This window comes from Syngnathus scovelli, chromosome 4 (assembly GCF_024217435.2).
Source record: "Syngnathus scovelli strain Florida chromosome 4, RoL_Ssco_1.2, whole genome shotgun sequence".
NCBI lineage: Eukaryota > Metazoa > Chordata > Actinopteri > Syngnathiformes > Syngnathidae > Syngnathus > Syngnathus scovelli.
In genome coordinates this window covers 6,769,864-6,790,649 of record NC_090850.1, presented here as the reverse complement: position 1 = coordinate 6,790,649, position 20,786 = coordinate 6,769,864, and the positions used below count along the sequence as shown (strand labels likewise).

At 43.7% G+C, this 20,786-nt stretch overlaps 1 pseudogene; it reads right to left on the bottom strand.

Annotated features, from left to right (window-relative positions):
* Positions 1-107: 107 nt before the first annotated feature.
* On the bottom strand, positions 108-18,920 carry LOC125967798 (ATP-dependent RNA helicase DDX19B-like; annotated as a pseudogene).
* Positions 18,921-20,786: the final 1,866 nt, after the last annotated feature.

Below are 20,786 nucleotides of genomic sequence, written 5' to 3'. Positions count from 1 at the left end.
CCAGTGTTGACAGTGCCAGTGGGAACCAAATGAGGTTTGTTGAAGGTTCAATCTGACCTCACATGTTCAGTCACTGATAGATACAGCCAATCTTTTCTCTCTCTCTCTCTAAAGCTGCGACAGTCAAAGTTGAACCTCATGAGGAATGTGTTTTTGCACTTCTCAGAAGTGACACTAAATCAGTCACACAATTTATTTGTCCCCGTAGATTTTAAATGTGTAGACAAGTACACGTCCTCTATTATGCTATGCGACCATGTTTTTTAACACAGTAAATCTGATTGGCATAGGTCCTCAAGTCAATTCAGCATTTGGTTTAAGAGTTCATTAGATACAAATTTCAAGTGTCATTCAGCATGTGAAGTCCAATATTTTGGATTACCAATAACAAAAGCATATGAATACATAATGCACTTGAGGAAGGCTTTGTGTATTTAGTATCTCACTCACAATCATTGAGAACTTTGTAGTTTGGATGATGAAGAAGAATGGCGCACAAGTCCAACCCTGACTGAGGAGATTGTGAGACAAAATCACATCGAACCTTAATGGTTCGAATCTTTAAAAAAAAACTAAGAATCATGTGACATGTTTAAAACGAACAACTACATGTTAAAGCTGAGCAGTCTTAATACTCTATAAATAAAATTGTGAAGGACGTGTGAGTGGGCCTTACTCCAGAATGATCTAAAATGTTGAGGAGTTATTGGTAGGTCATCTCCATTTTGGCATTTGGCTACGCACCCTGAAGATAAGTTGAGGTTAATTTCATTTCTGTCATGTGAGTATACTCTAAATTTGCATAGACCCTAAAATCCATCCATCAGTCATCACCCAAAATGACGCCCCTGCATTCAGAGCAGCAGTATACCCAACTTCACCCTTTCCACACACTGTCAATGTTGTAATGACCTAAAGAGGATACATTCATGAAAAATGTTCATATATGTATGAACAGCAGAGTCAAATGGGGTTTTAGGAGTTACTTGACAGTTAAACGTGTACAAGGCGAGTCTCTTTTTCAGCGTTACAAAATAAAATTTTATTATAGTAAAAAGAGTGAAATAGGGTATGTTCCACAGACTGAAGTGTATGTAAACGTGCAGTATATGTGGTTTTGCCCCCCCACACTCCACCCTAATGGCTTAAAATAAAATACAAATTTAAAAAGCCAGCATAAAGAAGGATACAGTCTTTGCAGAGCGCTCAGCACACTTGTCTTTCGGTTGGCGATTTTCTCGATTTCATCCAGATCGTGTGTCGAGTTTTTCAATTTTCTTATCTGGAAAAGAGAAAACCAGCGAGTGTTTTTTCTGCCAGTGGACGAATAAAAATGTACATATATATATTTATATATATTACATAGATCCTGGCCAATACAATAGATAATGGCAAGGATAAATACTTACTAAAATGCTCCTGGATCTTGTTGAGAATGTTCATACTCATTCTGCTGTTCACCATGTTGATGGCCAGCCCCCTTTTGCCGAACCGACCCGTGCGACCAATCCTATGCAGGTATGTCTCGTTGTCTGGGTTACCGTCCTGGTCTACAGGCAGGTCAAAATTGATCACCACCGATACCTGCTCCACATCAATTCCTGTTGGACAGCAAGTACAGAAAGAAAAAAAACAAGGCGAGAGGTGATAGGGGAAATTGACGTTAATATTTTTAATGTATGAAGAATACATACGGTATCTTCTCTAATAGCATACAGGGTGTTGACAGTCAGAATACATGTTAAAACAATATTACAAAAGCAATTGATAGGGAGAAGTGGAAGACTAAATAATTGTTAAATATCTACATATTTCATAATTATTTTAGTCATTTATTTGCTTTTGTAATAAATTACTTAAATTGTGAAAAGAGCATCGACGCCCTGTATTACTTCTACGGCCAGGCCGTCACATCACTGCCTTAATTTTGTGACATATGTCCAATTTAATGTATTTTTGTGTTGTATTTTTTATTACTATAGTGAAGGAATGGGGTCAAAATACAAAAAGTCCTGCCTAGCTACAAAAACAGATGTGCTCAAACCTCATTGAATAAAGTACATAAGCAGACAAGTATATTCACATATTAAATCAATAAAAGAAACATTTTAAGCATATAATTATACCTACACACCAAATCAATAAAGACATAACTAGACATTTTTGATAAGTGGTAATGAGAAAGGTTTTTATAACTTTATGATCTGATATATATTTCTGAACACTTTGAAATAACAAATGGTTTTTGATATATTGCCTGAATAGCTTAATGACCCTTAAGGAACCGTTAATGCATGCCTGATGATTTTCTAAATCACGGACACTGCCAAAGTCGTCTAAAAATGTTCAGTACTGATTGTATCTTATGTTTTGACTAATGCGAGACGCCAGTTTTCGATTACTACTGAACGTTCTGGACAGAGGGAAATATTTTGCCTAACAAAGAAAAGATATGGTTGAAAGCATGATTAAACTAAGAATATGATGACGTAAGCAAGTACATGGAGATCAAAAGAACAAACAAACAAAAACATGGTAAGTGGTGAGTACAAACTTTGCACAGTCAGGGAACATTAATAAACACGTAGATGATGTCACAGCTCACATAATTCTGTACAAATTGACAAAATTGAAAGAATGATGAATGGATGAGTTGGAACAGTGTATGTGCAAGAATGGAGGAGAATGTTTACAGGAAGGTCACTTGGAGATAAAACCAGCAGGTGCCAGAGGGAGACAGCCCAGCCAAAGATGATCGTCAAGGCTGAAAGACGGAAAGGAAAACAACAGCCCCTACACATCGAATCGCCCATAATCAGCACCCAACCCCACGGAACCAGCTCTCACCGAACTAGCACCCACTCCCATGGAATCAGACTCTCCTGCGAACTTGCCCCGCCCCAAAGACTCATCGCCCATCACACTCGGCCCACACTGGCATGTGCAACTGAATATAAGCTGACCAAAGAACCTTGAACGTTGCCTTTTCTGAATGGAGACGTTCTGCTCTTGAAGGGCCTAGCGCCATATTGTACTTTCCTGAAAACAGAGCTTTCTGAACAAGAATTGTGATTGAACTCAACCAACCTGTGTAAGTCTAATTTGTGCTTCAGTGTCTTAGCATTTTCCTAAATCTGAAGAAATCAAACGAGCACGCAGTGAGTAAATTGGATAACAGGTGATTGGCAATGGCTTTTGCCGTGAGGCGCAAGTAATGCGCTCCCTAAATTGTGGACAAAATCCAACAATACATACATATTTATAAAATAGATATGTTCAACTTGGTCTGCATGGGTTCCTCACCTCTGGCAGACATTTGTGGTGACAAGCACCTTCTCCTTTCCATTTCTGAAGCGTTCAATAACAGCTGCCCTCTGCTCTACTTGTATCTCCCCGCTAAGCAGCGCTACCTGGTGGTTCTCTTTGGAAAGCTCTCCCGCCAGCCAGCCTGCGGTCGGTCTTCCTTGTCTGGATCGCATGAAGGTAAGCAGAGTCACCAGTTCATATACCAGCCAGACACTCAAGGAACATAACGAATTTATGCTTCATGTGGAAAACGACGCCAGTCTTGTGAAGTTCTTTATAAACTCTGGAACATTTCCCAGGAAAATGTGATTCAATTTATAATCTATCAATCGGAAAGTGCTGGGGAAAGGGAAGTGCCTCACATGGCAGAAAATCATAGCCTGGGCTATGGTGATGGCACCATAGATGTTGCACAGGGCTTCAAACCTTTCCTCCTTGCTGTTGCACAACACATAGTACTGCTTGATAGTATCCAGCGTCTCCTCTTCTCTTTTCAATTTGATGATATTTGGGTCGGGCACGATGCGCCTGGCGAAGTCTCACACGGTCTCCTCAAACGTAGCTGAGAACAGCAACATCTGGCAGTTTTTGGGCAGCATCCTGTGTAGCAATGAACAAATTAAAATCCTAGCATCCTTCAGTGGAAACTCAAAATCCGAACATAGACACAAAGTGGACTCCCGCATTTTCATGGTTCGGCTTTCGTAAACACTCTTAATTGCAGATTTTTGTGGAGGAACCTATTTGCCATTACTTGATAAGTTTTAAACAAAGATTGCTTTGGTGCCATCTTGGTCCTCCCTTATAGGACCTTCATTTAGTCAGGCTATTATTGCCTTGTCTGAGCACCTACAGTAAAATTTAAATTTTCATGTGCATCTTTTATTGTCAGGAAACATTTTTATTAATATTCATGTTTACCTCTGGATGCGAATACTCTGGTCTTTGTGACCCTGCGTTGCGATCATGACATCAGCCCAGGGGTGGGCAAACTTTTTGACTTGCGGGCCGAATTGGGTTCTAAATTTTGACCGGGGGGCCGAACCAGGAGCAGATGGATGTAGTGTTTGTGTGAAGTAATATAAACGACCTGTAAAGGTCATTGCATAAAAGGTTTTGGCTTTTAGTAGGTAGTAAAGCATGGATATTCCAAAAAGGTTTTTTGAAAACAAATGTGTTAGGGTTTTCCAGGTTATCTTTATCGTAGGATTATGTTGGAATGTAGACTATAATGATTAAATCAATCTTGTCTTGCCCTCACAATGCAGAGTAAGATGAAGTGGTTGCTTCCTCTGCTTGATTGACCAGCTGCAGGGGAAGCAATCAAAGTTGTTCTGTTTCCCACAACAGTGTAAAACACCCCCTGCTCTGATCTTATCAGAGGCTGGGGGTTCACCAAACCTGTCCACTCCCACCCCCACTCTGTTCCTCCTAATAAATATGCCCTTGCAGGGAGGAGACTTTTAGATTTCATTCCTGTAGCGAGTGATCTCTCCACCTGCAGGTGTCTAAAAGAACTTGCCTTGTCTTCTGTGTGGTTCTTGCAAAATAAGTTGGAGTGAGCAAATCTCTAACATTTTGGTGCCGAAACCCGGGACCCTCATACCCATCATCTGGCTGACGGAGGACGACGCGCTGTACACCGTCGACGGGCCAGCGTCCATTAGCCGGACCTGGTAAAGAAAGACCTGGGAAGAGAATGCTTCGCTGGGCCAGCATCTTAGGTCTGCCTTCGTCTGACAGAGGTGGATTGACGGGACCCGGCAGTGCAACGAACCAGGGGACAAGTAAGTTAAAGGCCTAAAGTTGTGTTGTGTTGTTAAACGCGTAACACGTAGAGGTGCACGGGAGCCAGCTTGGGTTCAAGTCCCAGTGGAAGAAACAGGCTAAGAAAGGCAGAGCTTCTTTTTCGTTCATCGAAGAAGTGTGTAGACTCTTCTTGGTCTGTTTTTCCGAGCTGAGGGATCTGGCTTGGGTTAAAGTCCCAGTGGAAGGAACGTGCTAAGAAACACGGAGCTTCTTTTTTGTTAATCAAAGAAGGGCGTAGATTTTTCTTTGTATGTTTTTCCAAGCCAAAGAACAGCTTGGGTTCAAGTCCCAGTGGAAGAAACGGGCTAAGAAAAACAGAGCTTCTTTTTCTTAATTGAAGAAGGGCGTAGATTTTTTCTTTTGTCCGTTTTTCCAAAGCTGTTTGGGAGGGTTTTACACCCATCCCTGGATAGGCCTAAAAAAGCGCTGGAGTTTGTGTGATTGAGTGTGTGACTGGTAGGATAAATTGACTAAGAAGCAGTTCTAGCGTTGATCCATGGCAATAAAACAGGCTAGTAATTTGTTGAAAGGTCAATTTAAACCTGCATTGAGGATCCTCAAAGAAATAAATAAGTAATAATAATAATAATAATAATAATAATATTTTTGAGAAAAAGAAATTGTAAAACCTAAAACTACTAGAATTAAGAATAATAATAATAATAATAATAATATTTTTGAGAAAAATAAATTGTAAAACCTAAAACTACTAGAATTAAGATGGGAAATAAAAACGGTAAATCTTTACCTCTTGACGGAGATGAGAAGTACATGGCGAGTAGATTTCTTAATTGTATGCAATATATGCCGAAGTGGAAGAAAAAGTATGGAGTAGAAAGGAAGTTGAGAGTTCAAGTGGTAAAGAAATGCAACTTGCTTCTAGAAGATAAATAAATAAAATTAGAATGTGCTGTCCTCGTGTGCATGGGAGGGACCAGCTCATGATCGACCACAGGAAATGGCCAGCCTGTGACGAATCATTGGTGCTGGGAACTACCTTTTGCGTGCGAGAGCTGTGCATGTGTGTGCGTATATGTTAAAATGATGAACATTGGCTAAAGTTTTAGTATAAAAAAAATTGCTAGACTGTGGTCTATCCAATTTGCACCGCAGAACAGAAATGATTTTGAAAGATAAAAATGAGAGGAAAAAGAGAGAAATCTGTTTGCAAGCAGAAACTAATCCACACTAGTGCATGTTAAGTGTCGAGCCCACATGAGAAATTCGAAGAAAAAAAAAAATGACAGAACATGCTTTCAGGAATTGGAAGAAGCTAAATTGTGAATTTAAGATTTTGCAATGCTACATTTAATAGGAATAATTGATTGGTTGTGTTATAAGATTATACAAAATTCTAAATGCAAGCTAAATCTGAGAGATTGAGTTCTTCAAATTTAAAAACAAAGAAAAAATTCAGATTAATTTGCCAATTGTTTGTTTAAGTTAAGTTTTTTTTGAATTGGTGGATTGTTCTACCAGGAAACCTGAGTTGAAAATGATATATGAATGTTGTGTGGTGAGCTTGGATGAATTGGGACCAATGTGATAGAAAGACTCCTTTTTGGAGACTGTGTGTGAGATGCAAATGAACATTGATGAATGATAGCCTGAATGAAAAGAAATTACAGGTTGAATGGTTGAAGTTGTTGGCGACTACTATGGAAAATTAGTAGAGCGACTTTGATGAAAGAGTGATTTTGAGCAGGTTGAATGTTAGAAAGAAACACGTAGCTTTTGGATTGATAATTAACTACAGAAAAAAAAACTGGAGAACCAGTAACACATGTAGAAGATGTGTGAACTGGGAAATTGAGAAGCGTTTTGGACAGAAAGTCAAATTAAATGATGATGGAATCGTATGTAGTAAAGAACGCATTCTCCCAAAACGTTTGTCAAGGTGTGAGGCATGGGCGTTGCCAAGCCTCAAAAGGAGGGAGTGAGTAGGACAGATAGTGGAAGATAGTAATAATACAACACTTTATGACAATGAATTTTCGAATACATTTGGTGTTATACTGTGGTAATTTTTTTTATTCTGGTGTAGATAGGTTAGCAACACGAGAGATTTAGAGGTTCAAAAGAAAGACAGTTAAAAGAAAACATTTTTGAATTGGACAATTGCAGGCTAACAGGAACATAAGAACGATAAGAACTACGAGAGTTGCAAACAACAGATGAAGAGCAGTCCTTGGCAGATTATATGATCAGGACGCTCAAACTGTGTCAAAGACAAATTTACTGCCGCCTGATCTTTCCTCCTCACAGGTCGACAACCCCATCAATCCAGGAGACTGGGTCTACATCAAGGTCATCAAAAGAAAGAACTGGGCCAGCCCGCGGTGGGAGGGACCGTTCCAAGTTTTTCTTGCTACTCCCACGGCGGTAAAAATTTCTCAACGGCCCAGCTGGATTCACCTCAGCCACTGCAAGTTGCAGAGAGTGCTGGACCCCTAATTCGGAGTGGTGGGGAAGGCTGACTACAAAGGGGCCCCATCGTTTAGGGTGAGGCGTCTCAATGTTGGTGAAGAATTCATCGATCCCCACTCCGCTAGGCGAGGGGATGTCCCGGTGTCTCTGCCATCCTAGTAGCAACGGGGCTCCATATGCCAGATGGATCCTCTGCTGCGTTGTGGTTGGAGCGTGCTATGGTCTATTGACTCATCTGAACAGACCAAATGACAATGTTGCCCGTGGTAAACGATGGTCACATGATGAGAACTTTGAGGACTGGTCATGGGACCCCAGAAACCCATACGAAACCAACACTTGGTACCGGTATGTCAGGTTCACTGTGAGAGCTCACACACAGGAGGGATGCTATGTGTGTTCGAAACTCCCCCCTTCCTCCACGCAAGTTCGCTTGGAGGCCAGAGCAATGAATGTCACTGAAGCGAAACGTATGGCATCCATGGGAGGAGTTGGATATCAACGCCGAGCAGTCACAATCAGTGATGCCGACCCATCCCACTCTGGACTTGCAGACGGTGCCTATGATGAACACTTCTGGGCAAATCTCAATGTGACTGTTAGAGGATGAACAATACCACAAGTGGCCTACACGGAGAGACCAGCTGGAGTGAATTACACATGTTACATCCAAGGTAACAAGACCCACGTCTGCATTAACGACGACTGCTCTCCAGGAGGAAACTGGATGGGAGCTTTGGACATCACCGCTGTGTGCCAGGATGAGAGAGCCGTTTTCAAGGTGTAAGGGCTCTACTACCGACATGGCTGCACCATCGGACGGGACCTACTTCATCCAGAGTTTCAGAAGCACTGCCTCACCTGCATCCTATGAGTGCACGTGCCTGTTCAGAACGGATCGTGGTTTTGTGGTCACCAGAGTTGTCCGATGCAGCCTGCCAACTGGACACGAGTGTGTGCGCCAGTGTGTGTGACAGAACACACCTACAGACTAGAACATCATCAGCTGACGAAAACACGAGCACATATACAACTTCTTAGGCGTGGCAGATGTGATAATGATAATGAGACGTGGATTGCGTAGATGCTGTTCTGTTGAGCATGTTTTACGGAAACTTGTTGATTTGACCATCAAATATGCTTCGCAAGTGATGGATACAATGATGTACTGTTTCTGTGTTTTTCTTTTTCTTTTTTATTGATAGCATTCTGGTCGCCTGTGGCAACGGGGCCGTGTAAGAATTTTCCTGCTAATGACATCTGGCCAGCAGGTTTTTCGCTTACACAATAAGTTTGATCTGGGGTATTGAGGTAATGCCTCATCTTCACTGGAAAGTGTTGCTATCATTGTTTGTTGTTTTTATTTTTACCATTCTACTTTCTTCATTATACGTATATATATATATATATATATATATATATATATATATGTGTGTTTTTTTTTTCTTCTTGCTTGTCTTTGTTGTTTGGGGTGACATAATCATATGATAAAACAGGAGGGAGATGTTAGGGTTTTCCAGGTTATCTTTATCGTAGGATTATGTTGGAATGTAGACTATAATGATTAAATCAATCTTGTCTTGCCCTCACAATGCAGAGTAAGATGAAGTGGTTGCTTCCTCTGCTTGATTGACCAGCTGCAGGGGAAGCAATCAAAGTTGTTCTGTTTCCCACAACAGTGTAAAACACCCCCTGCTCTGATCTTATCAGAGGCTGGGGGTTCACCAAACCTGTCCACTCCCACCCCCACTCTGTTCCTCCTAATAAATATGCCCTTGCAGGGAGGAGACTTTTAGATTTCATTCCTGTAGCGAGTGATCTCTCCACCTGCAGGTGTCTAAAAGAACTTGCCTTGTCTTCTGTGTGGTTCTTGCAAAATAAGTTGGAGTGAGCAAATCTCTAACAAAATGCATTTATTAACAGCATTAGAAAAAAAAAAAAAATCCCTAAAAAACTGCTATCAGTGATTGTCATAAAATACGACACTGTTGTTATGAATAACAGTCTCCATCACTTCAGTGCCTGCAGGTCAGATTAATGAAAGATGTTTATCTTATGAGATCACATCAAACGGCAAACATTCTGACCAAATATATCATCTTGAAGAATCGGTGAAAGCATACATCCAAATAAAGTAATCAAAACGGCAACACGGTGAGGGGTATCTGAAAATGAGAGCAGAGTTTTAACTCACAAACACCTGGTAACAGAGGTGAGGAAACGGGAAACACTTCCTTAAAGTAAGCCTTAAGAACTTTACAGGTTAAGATTAGTCACAAACAGGTGGCGCATCAATGTCCTTGAGCATCCTGCATTATTTGAAAATGAGAATGGTCGCTAGTTTCAATCCCTGCTATTTGTACAGATCATATTCAAAATGCATTTTTTTACAACAAACTTGAAAGCCTCCCCTTCATTTTCAATGGGAACAGTGTTGTTGATCTCCCATTTTTTGATAGTGTGTCATAGTCTGGAGTAAAATTTGTTGTGGCAATTCTTAGGAGAGATCCGAGGTGTTGGTCCGTTTACCTAGATCTGTGATGGGTTGATGTTGATGTTCATGTGGCTGAACGTCACGTCGCGTACGTCGAGCCAAATTGGCCACTCTTTTTAAACACTCGGCACTCAGTGTCCACCTTGCTTTTCCATGGGCGACTCATTTTAATGGAAGGATTCCAGGGGAAGGTTTGTGGGCGGCTTTAGCGTAAAACTGTATCCGAAAGCTCGGCGCGCAAATTACAAGAATGCTGTCGTCACAGCCCACGCTTTAATTTCGGCACTGATACAAATAGAGCGCGAGTGCGCCATTTCCGTACTACTGAGTACGTACACGCACTTGTGAGTGTGCACCGAGCTTTCTGACACGGCTTCCGGAAGTAAATGCGCAGGCGAGTGGTTCAGTCGTTGCAGGCAAAATGACCGAAAAAAAAAAAAACGTTTAATAATACAATTTATTTAGGGTTGGCGGGCCGGATTAAACGGTCCCGTGGGCCGGATGTGGCCCGCGGGCCGTAGTTTGCCCATACCTGCATCAGCCTCATCCAGCACAAACACCCGAATCTTCTCGGGATCAATGAACTTCAATTTGCTGCACCAGTCCAGGATGGTGCCGGGCGTGCCGATGACTATCTGTTCCGGAAGCTTCACGCCTCGCTGCACTGAAAAATTTTCAAAGAAACTTAGTCAACACAAAAACACGCCGAGTACCAGACGAGAACGTCAACATGGTACTCGATGTGAACTTACGCCTATTTCCTCGTATGGCGTAAACTAGTTTGACTTCAGGATAGTTTTTGTCCATCTGCGCAATGACTTTGGCAGTTCATAGGTGGGTGACAAACACAGGCACTGATGGAAAAGGAAAAAGAGATTTAGAAATCTAACTCGCAGGTCACACAAGGACTAAGGATAAACCCATCTGCAGTCATTTGGATCACTGATAAAAATTAAAAAAAATAACCTGGGGATCTTTGTTGTCTGGATTGAAGTGGCTGAACATGGCAAGCACAAAGGCAGCGGTTTTTCCTGTTCCTGACAGACTGGGCGATGAGATTCTGTGGACTAAACAGAAAAATCAAAACAAACTGACTTCAGTCGCATAATATATTTAGTTCAGAAAAGTAGCACATCACAGTTGTACTGTTATCCCGTTCATTCTTTCGTTAAATGCTCTAACACTGCCCCCTAGTGACCGAATTTAGGTTAGGTTTCATTCGTTCATTCATTTCCGGTTACTCGACCCCCACTCAGCCACTACGCAGTTCGTACGCAGCTACCAGACAGTGCACATCGTCGCAGCGGGTTCGTGGCTCAGCCTTGGGGTATCTTAGTCTGTAAGTTATACATTCTAGTTGACTTTCTGTATATGTGTGTTTATAAAATGTACGCTAACATCCTAAGCTCCATTTGCCTGTGAATGCTACGCTAGTATTGCAAATGTGATTGTTTAGCGCTACTTTTGGCTACAATGCTATGCTAGGTTTACGCATGTGACGGTTAGGTAGGCTAATCGTCTCCATTTAAGTTTATATGTTTTCATTTCTACATCTTCTGTGATTTGATGTACATTCTACTGATGCACTGTTGTTGTTGTGTGAATTACAGTTTTACAAATACCTGTACAAGAAATAACTGCCTGTGTGCCAAGTAAAGCAGCTACAAACTACGCGGCCGCAGCGTCCTTTTTCTTCAGTTGTTCGCTATCTGTCTAGCCTTGGCAGACGTCACGCCAGCGTGAGGACAGAATAGTAAAAAGACTGTTACCCGGCGGGTTGAACCACAGCAAAAACGACTGTGACCCAGCGAGTTGAAACTCCACAGTAAGAAGACTCTTACAGCATCGGACTGAAACTCCACAGTAAGAAGACTCTTACACAGCGGACTGAAACTCCACAGTAAAAGACTTCATCTACTGATACTAAAACACGCATCCAAACGATACAAGATGGAGCAGCGGAATGAGTTGGTCCAGTCACAAAAGCTCTACGACACCAGATCAATCGCCGTAAGAACGGAGTCTTCAAGGTCCAGCAGGTCCTCAACCAGCTCTGCAGCCACCAAAGCAAGGGCAAGAGCCGAAGCAGCCCTGGTGGAGGCGAAATATGCAGCTCGAGAAGCAGAAATGATGAAAGCAAAGGCTAAAATAGAGGCTGAAGCAGCACAACTGGAGGCCAGTCTGTATGTGCTAAAGACCGAGAGAAGTGCCGCAGCAGCGGCAGCTGAAGCAGCAGTCTACAAAGAGGCAGCAGCAATGGAAGACCGCTCTCTCGAAGATCCGACGCAGATCCCTCCGGAGGACAACGCTCAACGCACCAGCGAGTATGTGAAGGCTCACTACGTGACACCGAACGCTCAGCAGCCAGCTCCGTGTCCAAAGCAGCCGCTCAACGCATCGTCGCCAGCACCACGAGCATCGTCGCCAGCACCACCAGCTCCAACCCAGCGGTACCCGCTCACCGACACCGTCACAAACCAGCCTAAGACTCTTGCTAATGATGAAGTTATGTTTGATTATAATACAAATAGATCTGCACATTGTCCTTCAGCTCCAGTGTCTCACACAGCTAGCTTCAGAAATTATCCTTGGGAACCAGCACAAATGACTGATCTTACCAAACATCTCGTTAGAAGAGAACTTGTGAGTTCCGGACTTTTGAAATTTGATGACTGTCCAGAAAACTACTGGGCCTGGAAAACTTCTTTCCAGGATGTGATTAGAGAACTTAATCTAACAGCTAGAGAAGAGATTAATTTGCTTTTAAAGTGGCTTGGCCCCGAATCTTCCACACAAGCCACGCGTATCAGGTCCGCGCATGTTCACAACATTACGGCAGGAGTAGCTATGGTGTGGAAAAGGTTAGATGATACATATGGCTCACCAGAAGTCATTGAGAATGCTCTTTTGTCGAAACTAGAGAACTTCCCTAAAATCTCGAACAAAGATAATCAGCGTCTCAGAGAGTTAGGAGACATTCTTTTAGAGATTCAAGCAGCTAAGTCAGAGGGATATCTTCCTGGTCTATCCTATCTTGACACAGCTAGGGGGGTAAATCCTATTGTCGAGAAGCTTCCTTACGGTCTGCAAGAACGCTGGATATCACTCGGGTCTATGTTCAAAGAAGAACACGGGGTGTCCTTTCCACCATTCACTTACTTTGTAAGTTTCATATCCAGACAAGCAAAAACCCGAAACGATCCAAGCTTTGCGTTCTCATCGAACTGCGCTGCAAGTCAGCCAAAACATGAAAGATATCCAAAACAGTATAACAATCCTAGAACAGTTTCAGTGAAGAAGACAGAAGTAACAGCAAAACCTACGAGTAATAGTGTCAAAGGGAACAAAATAGAGGAGCCAGCAGATCAGTGCCCAATACACAATAAACCACATCCTCTATCAAAATGTCGTGGATTTAGGATCAAACCGTTAGATGAGAGGAAAGCTTATCTAAAAGAGAACTCAATCTGTTTTCGCTGTTGCGCTACCACAAAACATGTAGCCAAAGACTGTTAAATCGCTGTGAAATGCAAAGAGTGTGACAGTGACAGACACATCAGTGCGCTACATCCCGGTCCAGCTCCCTGGTCAACTTCTGCTCAAGTAACGGAGCAAGTGCAAGGCGGGGAGTGTGAAAACAGTTTCCCTGAAGTGATCGCAAAATGCACTGAAATCTGTGACAAAGCGCAGGGACTCAGGTCATGTTCTAAAATCTCACTTGTGAATGTGTACCCTGCTGGTCGCCCTGACCAATCTCAGAAAATGTACGTTGTGTTGGATGACCAAAGCAATCGGTCTCTGGCGAAGTCTGAGTTTTTTGAGCTGTTTAATGTCAAATCGGCTCTGTCCACTTATACCTTGAAAACATGTACTGGGGTTAGTGAGGCCACAGGCAGGAAAGCTCACAACTTTGTTGTTTCCTCACTTGATGGTGGCACTCATGTAACTCTTCCACCTCTGCTGGAGTGCGACGCACTGCCAGGTGACCGTAGTGAAATTCCTACGCCTGACGTTGTAGAGTTATTCCCGCATCTCGAACCCATTGCTGGCAAGATACCACCTTTAGAGCCCAGCACACCTATTTTGCTCTTATTGGGGCGAGATGTTTTAAGTGTTCATAAAGTGCGTGAACAGTACAATGGCCCGCACCACTCACCTTATGCCCAACGATTAGACTTGGGGTGGGTTATTGTGGGTGAAATATGTCTAAATGGAGTACACAGACGGACAAAGGTGAACGTGTACAAAACTAACGTCCTACCAAATGGACGGCCTTCTTTTCTTGAGCCTTGCACAAATGCAATGAAGGTGAAAGAGACATTTGTCATGCCAAAACAGAAGACTAATGCTTTCTGTGACATCGAGACTGCTCCTCTCAGACAGACTGATGCTCTGGGTGTCAATGTCTTTCAAAGAAGTCCTGATGACGACAAACCAGGTTTGTCTATAGAAGACAAAAGGTTCATTGAAATAATGGACAAAGAAATGTACATGGACAATGACAACCACCTTGTGGCGCCTTTGCCTTTTCGTGACCAGCGACCACTTCTTCCCAACAACAGAGGGCAGGCTCTGAAACGCCTCAATGTTCTGAAACGGGCTTTGGATAAAAAACCAGCTATGAGAGAACAGTTCATCGAGTTCATGCAGAGGATATTTGACAATGACCAAGCTGAAAAGGCTCCAGAGTTAACGCCAGGTGAAGAGTGTTGGTACTTACCAATATTTGGTGTGTATCATCCTCAGAAACCGAGCAAGATCCGAGTTGTATTTGACTCGAGCGCCCAGTTTGAGGGTGTCTCACTAAATGATACTCTCCTCAGAGGGCCTGATTTGAACAATACGCTTCTTGGTGTTTTACTGCGCTTCAGAAAGGAACAAGTTGCAGTTACTGTTGATGTAGAACAGATGTTCTATTGCTTTCGAGTGAAGGAATCACACAGAAACTATCTGAGGTTTCTCTGGTTCAAAGACAATGATCCAAACGAAGCCATCACAGAGTTTCGCATGAAAGTCCCAGTTTTTGGGAACAGTCCTTCTCCAGCCATTGCTATCTATGGTCTGAGACGGGCAGCTGAGCTGGGAGAAGAAGAGCATGGATCGAAGACCAAAGCGTTTGTCTTCCGCAATTTCTATGTGGATGATGGACTTGCTTCTGTCTCCAAGGAGAGCGAAGCTGTTGAACTTTTAGAAGATGCAAGACGCATGCTAGCTGAGGCAAACATTAGGCTTCACAAAATCGCGTCTAATGTCGGGCGTGTCATGAATGCATTTCTTCCAGAAGAAAGAGCCACAGATCTTAAAGATTTGGATTTGGATCCTCTGCCGCTCCAACGCAGTCTTGGGGTCTGTTGGGATCTAGAACGTGACTGTTTCACCTTTCGAGTTGCAAAGGACACTAAACCTTTCACCCGACGTGGAATACTTTCTGTTGCCAATAGTCTTTATGATCCTCTCGGATTTGCAGCACCTGTGACGATTCAAGGCAAAGCATTGTACAGAGAGTTGACACTTGAACAACAAGATTGGGACGACCCTCTACCATCAGACAAAGAAGCAGAGTGGTTAAAATGGACTGAATCGCTCAGTGTACTAGAAAGTCTACAGATTCAGAGACCCTTTGTTTCCATTACATTATCAGAGACACAAACAAGAGAGCTTTGCATCTTCTCAGATGCTTCGATGATGGTAATAGCGGCTGTTGCTTATCTCAAAGTGTCCGACAGAGGTGGACACTATCAGGTCGGATTTGTCATGGGCAAGTCTAAGCTTGCACCATCTTCTGCTCACACAGTACCTCGCTTGGAACTATGCGCAGCCGTGCTCGCAGTAGAACTGGCTCAGATCATTGTTGGTGAATGTGACATAGAGTTTGACGCAGTAAAGTTTTACACCGACAGTCGAATAGTTCTTGGGTACATTCACAACAGCACTCGCAGATTTTACGTCTATGTGACAAATCGAGTTGCTCAGATTCGTAAATCAACCAAACCTGAGCAGTGGGTTTATGTAGCCACAGACCAAAACCCAGCAGACCATGGCACCAGAGTAGTTCAAGCTTCTCACTTGCAAAACACTACTTGGCTTACTGGTCCTCAGTTCTTAGTGCAGTCAGAGACAGAACAAACAGAAACGTTTGCACTTGTGAATCCATCAGAGGATGGGGAAATTCGCCCCCAGGTGACTGCTCTCATAACCAAAGTCAGTAAAAACAAGCTTGGCTCTCACAGGTTTGAGCGCTTCTCAACATGGAAATCCTTGGTCCAAGGAATGAGAACTCTTCTGCAGGTTGCTATGTCAAGATCCAAAGCATCCCAGTCAGACGTCATAAAACCCTCACATCCTAAAGTTGTCATACTCAAATGTGTGCAACAGGAAATCTATCAAGAGGAAATTGAGTTGCTTTCTAAAGGGAAAGATCTCCCTTCAAACAGTCCCATCGGGAAGCTTGACCCCTTTGTTGACGAGGACGGCTTACTAAGAGTTGGGGGACGTTTACAATCTGCTGATCTTTCCGAAGTCGAAAAGCATCCTGTGATAATACCAAATTCTCACCATGTGGCAGTTCTTTTGGTCAGGCATTATCACAATGAGGTAGCCCATCAGGGGCGTCAGTTCACTGAAGGCAGTTTGCGGACTGCAGGGCTGTGGATTGTAGGAGCTAAGAGAGTCATATCCACCATTATACACAAATGTGTCTTGTGTCGGAAGTTAAGAGGCCGCTTTGAAGAACAGAAGATGGCTAGTCTTCCTTCTGATAGGCTTACTGTTGACCCACCATTCACTCATGTCGGTCTTGATGTTTTCGGACCTTGGAGTGTCACATCACGTCGCACTAGAGCAAGCAGTGTTGAGAACAAAAGGTGGGCTGTGATGTTTACTTGTCTTTGTACACGAGCTGTTCACATTGAAGTTGTCGAGTTGATGTCTACCTCCAGCTTCATAAACGCTCTTCGCCGCTTCCTGTCAATCAGGGGACCAGTTAGAAACCTGAGATCAGATCAAGGTACTAATTTCATTGGCGCCTGCAATGAGTTGCAAATCAATGTGGATGATCCACAGATAAAGGACTACTTGCAGGAACAAAGCTGCACTTGGACTTTTAACGCTCCACACTCTTCTCATATGAGGGGAGTGTGGGAGAGGATGATAGGTCTCGCTCGCAACATCCTTGACGGCTTGCTTTCAAAGGGCCCAACCACTCGCCTCACTCATGAGGTACTGGTCACTCTTATGGCTGATGTCGTGGCCATAATGAACGCCAGACCCTTAGTCCCTGTGTCAACCGATCGTGGAGCGCCTGAAGTTCTCTCGCCTGGAATGCTTCTGACTCAGAAGGCCAACCCAGTGTTAGCTCCCCCTGGTAACTTTGAACTCCGGGATCTATACAAAGCCCAGTGGCATCAAGTCCAGGGTCTTGCAGATTGTTTCTGGAAAAGATGGAAACGGGAGTATCTCGCTACCCTGCAGTCTAGGAGGAAGTGGAAGGTAGAGAAACCTAATGTGAAAGAGGGTGACATTGTTTTGTTGAAAGACAATCAAGCCAAACGCAATGAATGGCCACTTGGTACGGTTGTTAAGGCGATTCCTAGCCACGATGGCAGGGTCAGAAAGGTCGAAGTGAAAATCGTACAACACGGTTCCGTCAAAACTTATACCAGACCTATCACAGATGTAATCTTACTCTGTGCTGAAAGTTGAAATAACAATAGTGGTATATTTTTAATATACCAGGCGGGGAGTGTACTGTTATCCCGTTCATTCTTTCGTTAAATGCTCTAACACTGCCCCCTAGTGACCGAATTTAGGTTAGGTTTCATTCGTTCATTCATTTCCGGTTACTCGACCCCCACTCAGCCACTACGCAGTTCGTACGCAGCTACCAGACCGTCGCAGCGGGTTCGTGGCTCAGCCTTGGGGTATCTTAGTCTGTAAGTTATACATTCTAGTTGACTTTCTGTATATGTGTGTTTATAAAATGTACGCTAACATCCTAAGCTCCATTTGCCTGTGAATGCTACGCTAGTATTGCACATGTGATTGTTTAGCGCTACTTTTGGCTACAATGCTATGCTAGGTTTACGCATGTGACGGTTAGGTAGGCTAATCGTCTCCATTTAAGTTTATATGTTTTCATTTCTACATCTTCTGTGATTTGATGTACATTCTACTGATGCACTGTTGTTGTTGTGTGAATTACAGTTTTACAAATACCTGTACAAGAAATAACTGCCTGTGTGCCAAGTAAAGCAGCTACAAACTACGCGGCCGCAGCGTCCTTTTTCTTCAGTTGTTCGCTATCTGTCTAGCCTTGGCAGACGTCACGCCAGCGTGAGGACAGAATAACAGTCAATGTACAGCATACTCACGGTTCAGCGAGCATCATAGGTAAGGCGGTCTCCTGGATTTTGGAGGGCCGGTTAAAACCTATGCCATAGACACCCTGAAGGAGCTGTGGTTTACTGCACATATGAGAAAAAAATATTTTTGGTCTACTGATCAAGTTTGGCAGGAATACAACAAATTGGGCATCTAATGAACATCTAGCACTTCCGCCACACTTTTGCAGAACGTGAATTTTATTTTTCCCTTTTCAATACGAGCGCATCTGCCGTGATGTGTAATGTATTCTGTGTCTTTTATTGGATAACATCCACAGACAGAGCTCATTCTTCATTTATGACAAGACACACCAAATCACTGTCAGAACACACAAGAGGGATTATGAATAAGTGAAAGATTGATACATTTACAGTCGCAACTCCTCAAAGGATTTTACAGAGTACAGTGGAGAGTTGGGATCCTTCTGAAGAACTTCAACTTGATTTGTGGTGTTGACAAGATTACTTCTGATTAACTTGTTCGACAATGACTGGGCCGCTTTGTCATCCGTGGAAAAAAAGAGTAGAAATTGCGTTTTTAAGATAGGAGGAATTGTTAGTGATCTGAAGGACCATGCAAAGCATACGAGTAAAAGCAACCATGATAAACTTGCATATACAGCGGTACCTCTACTTACGGACGCCTTACCACAGTTGACTAGAAAAACATGTTAACGGCAGTAACTTGGAAAGCACAAATCTAGAAGCCAATGCTTCTACTTAATCAGATTAAGCTATTTAGGAACCTCTTGCATCATTCATTGCCAGCCAGTTAAAGCTGTCTCAATGGATGGTAGCTTCTGCCAAAGCCAGCAATGCACAAGGCACGCAGCAATTCTTTACCGGCTAATTTGGGGCATTTTAGCGCTTGCATTTAAACTAAGCAACTATCCGAAGGCACGGCAATACACGCAGATTTGTGTTGAAACAATGTCTGGCGTTAAACAAATAAAGCATTCATTCATTTTTTTACAGCGCTAGGCCTATGACTAAAACATCTTCAAGGCTAACTCAACGTGAACTAGCACATTTACATTTACTGATTCGGCGCCCGCTTCCTGTTCGTCAACAGCCTGGGCCCAAGAGTTAGAAGCCATCATTGTTTTCCCTCTGTCGTTATTTTAAAAACTAAAACTGTGGAAATGTCTCAGACTGTGTGTGAGAGAAAAGTAGAATCCAGTACTTCACAGTCACAATGGCGTGCCGATACCGACTGAGAGCCTTGTACAACAGCAACGTCTACTGAGTGGAAATGAAATGCATGGAAACAGTTCCTCCGCATTAAAGGTTCCTAGCAGGATTTCCCTCAAACATAAAAAGGAATACTGTGAAAATGATTGCTATGATTTTACAAAACAAAAGTGTCAAAATTCAAAATTATGTCTAGGTTCGAAGATTACCCTGTTAGAGCTAATATAAATTTTTAAGACGATAATATTTTCCATTTACACTAATTACTAATTACCGTATTTGGCGGTGTACAGGTCGACTCGGTGTATAAGTCGACCCCCTAAAATTCGACGGAAATTTACGATTTTATGATATATCCTTTGTATAAGTCGAGCTCAATTGTTGCATTATATTAAACTTCAAAATTCAATATGCGAAATTTATTGACGAAATGTGTTCAAATTCCGGGAGGCCGTGCGCATGCGGCTGTTTATAAGCACCGCGGAGGAGATCGCGGAGCCTCATTCGACTTCCAGCGGCCGGCGAGCTCGCGCACGCCGCCCGGCACCAACGGGAGGCCGGAAATAGCTCCAAGCCGAGCGGATCGGCACTTTATAAGCACCGCGGAGGAGATCGCGGAGCCTCATTCGACTTCCAGCGGCCGGCGAGCTCGCGCACCCGCCCGGTACATCCGGGAGGCCGTGCGCACGCGCCAAGTGGCCGAAAATAGCCCCCGCCGAGCGGATCGGCTGTTTATAAGCACCGCGGAGGAGATCGCTGAGCCTCATTCGACTTCCAGCGGGCCGCGCACTCGCGCACGCCGCCCGGCACATCCGGGAGGCCGTGCGCACGCGCCCAGTGGCCGAAAATACCCCCCGCCGAGCGGATCGGCTGTTTATAAGCACCGCGGAGGAGATCGCGGAGCCTCATTCGATTTCCAGCGGGCCGCGCACTCACGCACGCCGCCCGGCACATCCGGGAGGCCGTGCGCACGCGCCGAGCGGATCGGCTGTTTATAAGCACCGCGGAGGAGATCGCTGAGCCTCATTCGACTTCCAGCGGGCCGCGCACTCGCGCACGCCGCCCGGCACATCCGGGAGCCCGTGCGCACACGCCGAGTGGCCGAAAATAGCCCCCGCCGAGCGGATCGGCTGTTTATAAGCACCGCGGAGGAGATCGCTGAGCCTCATTCGACTTCC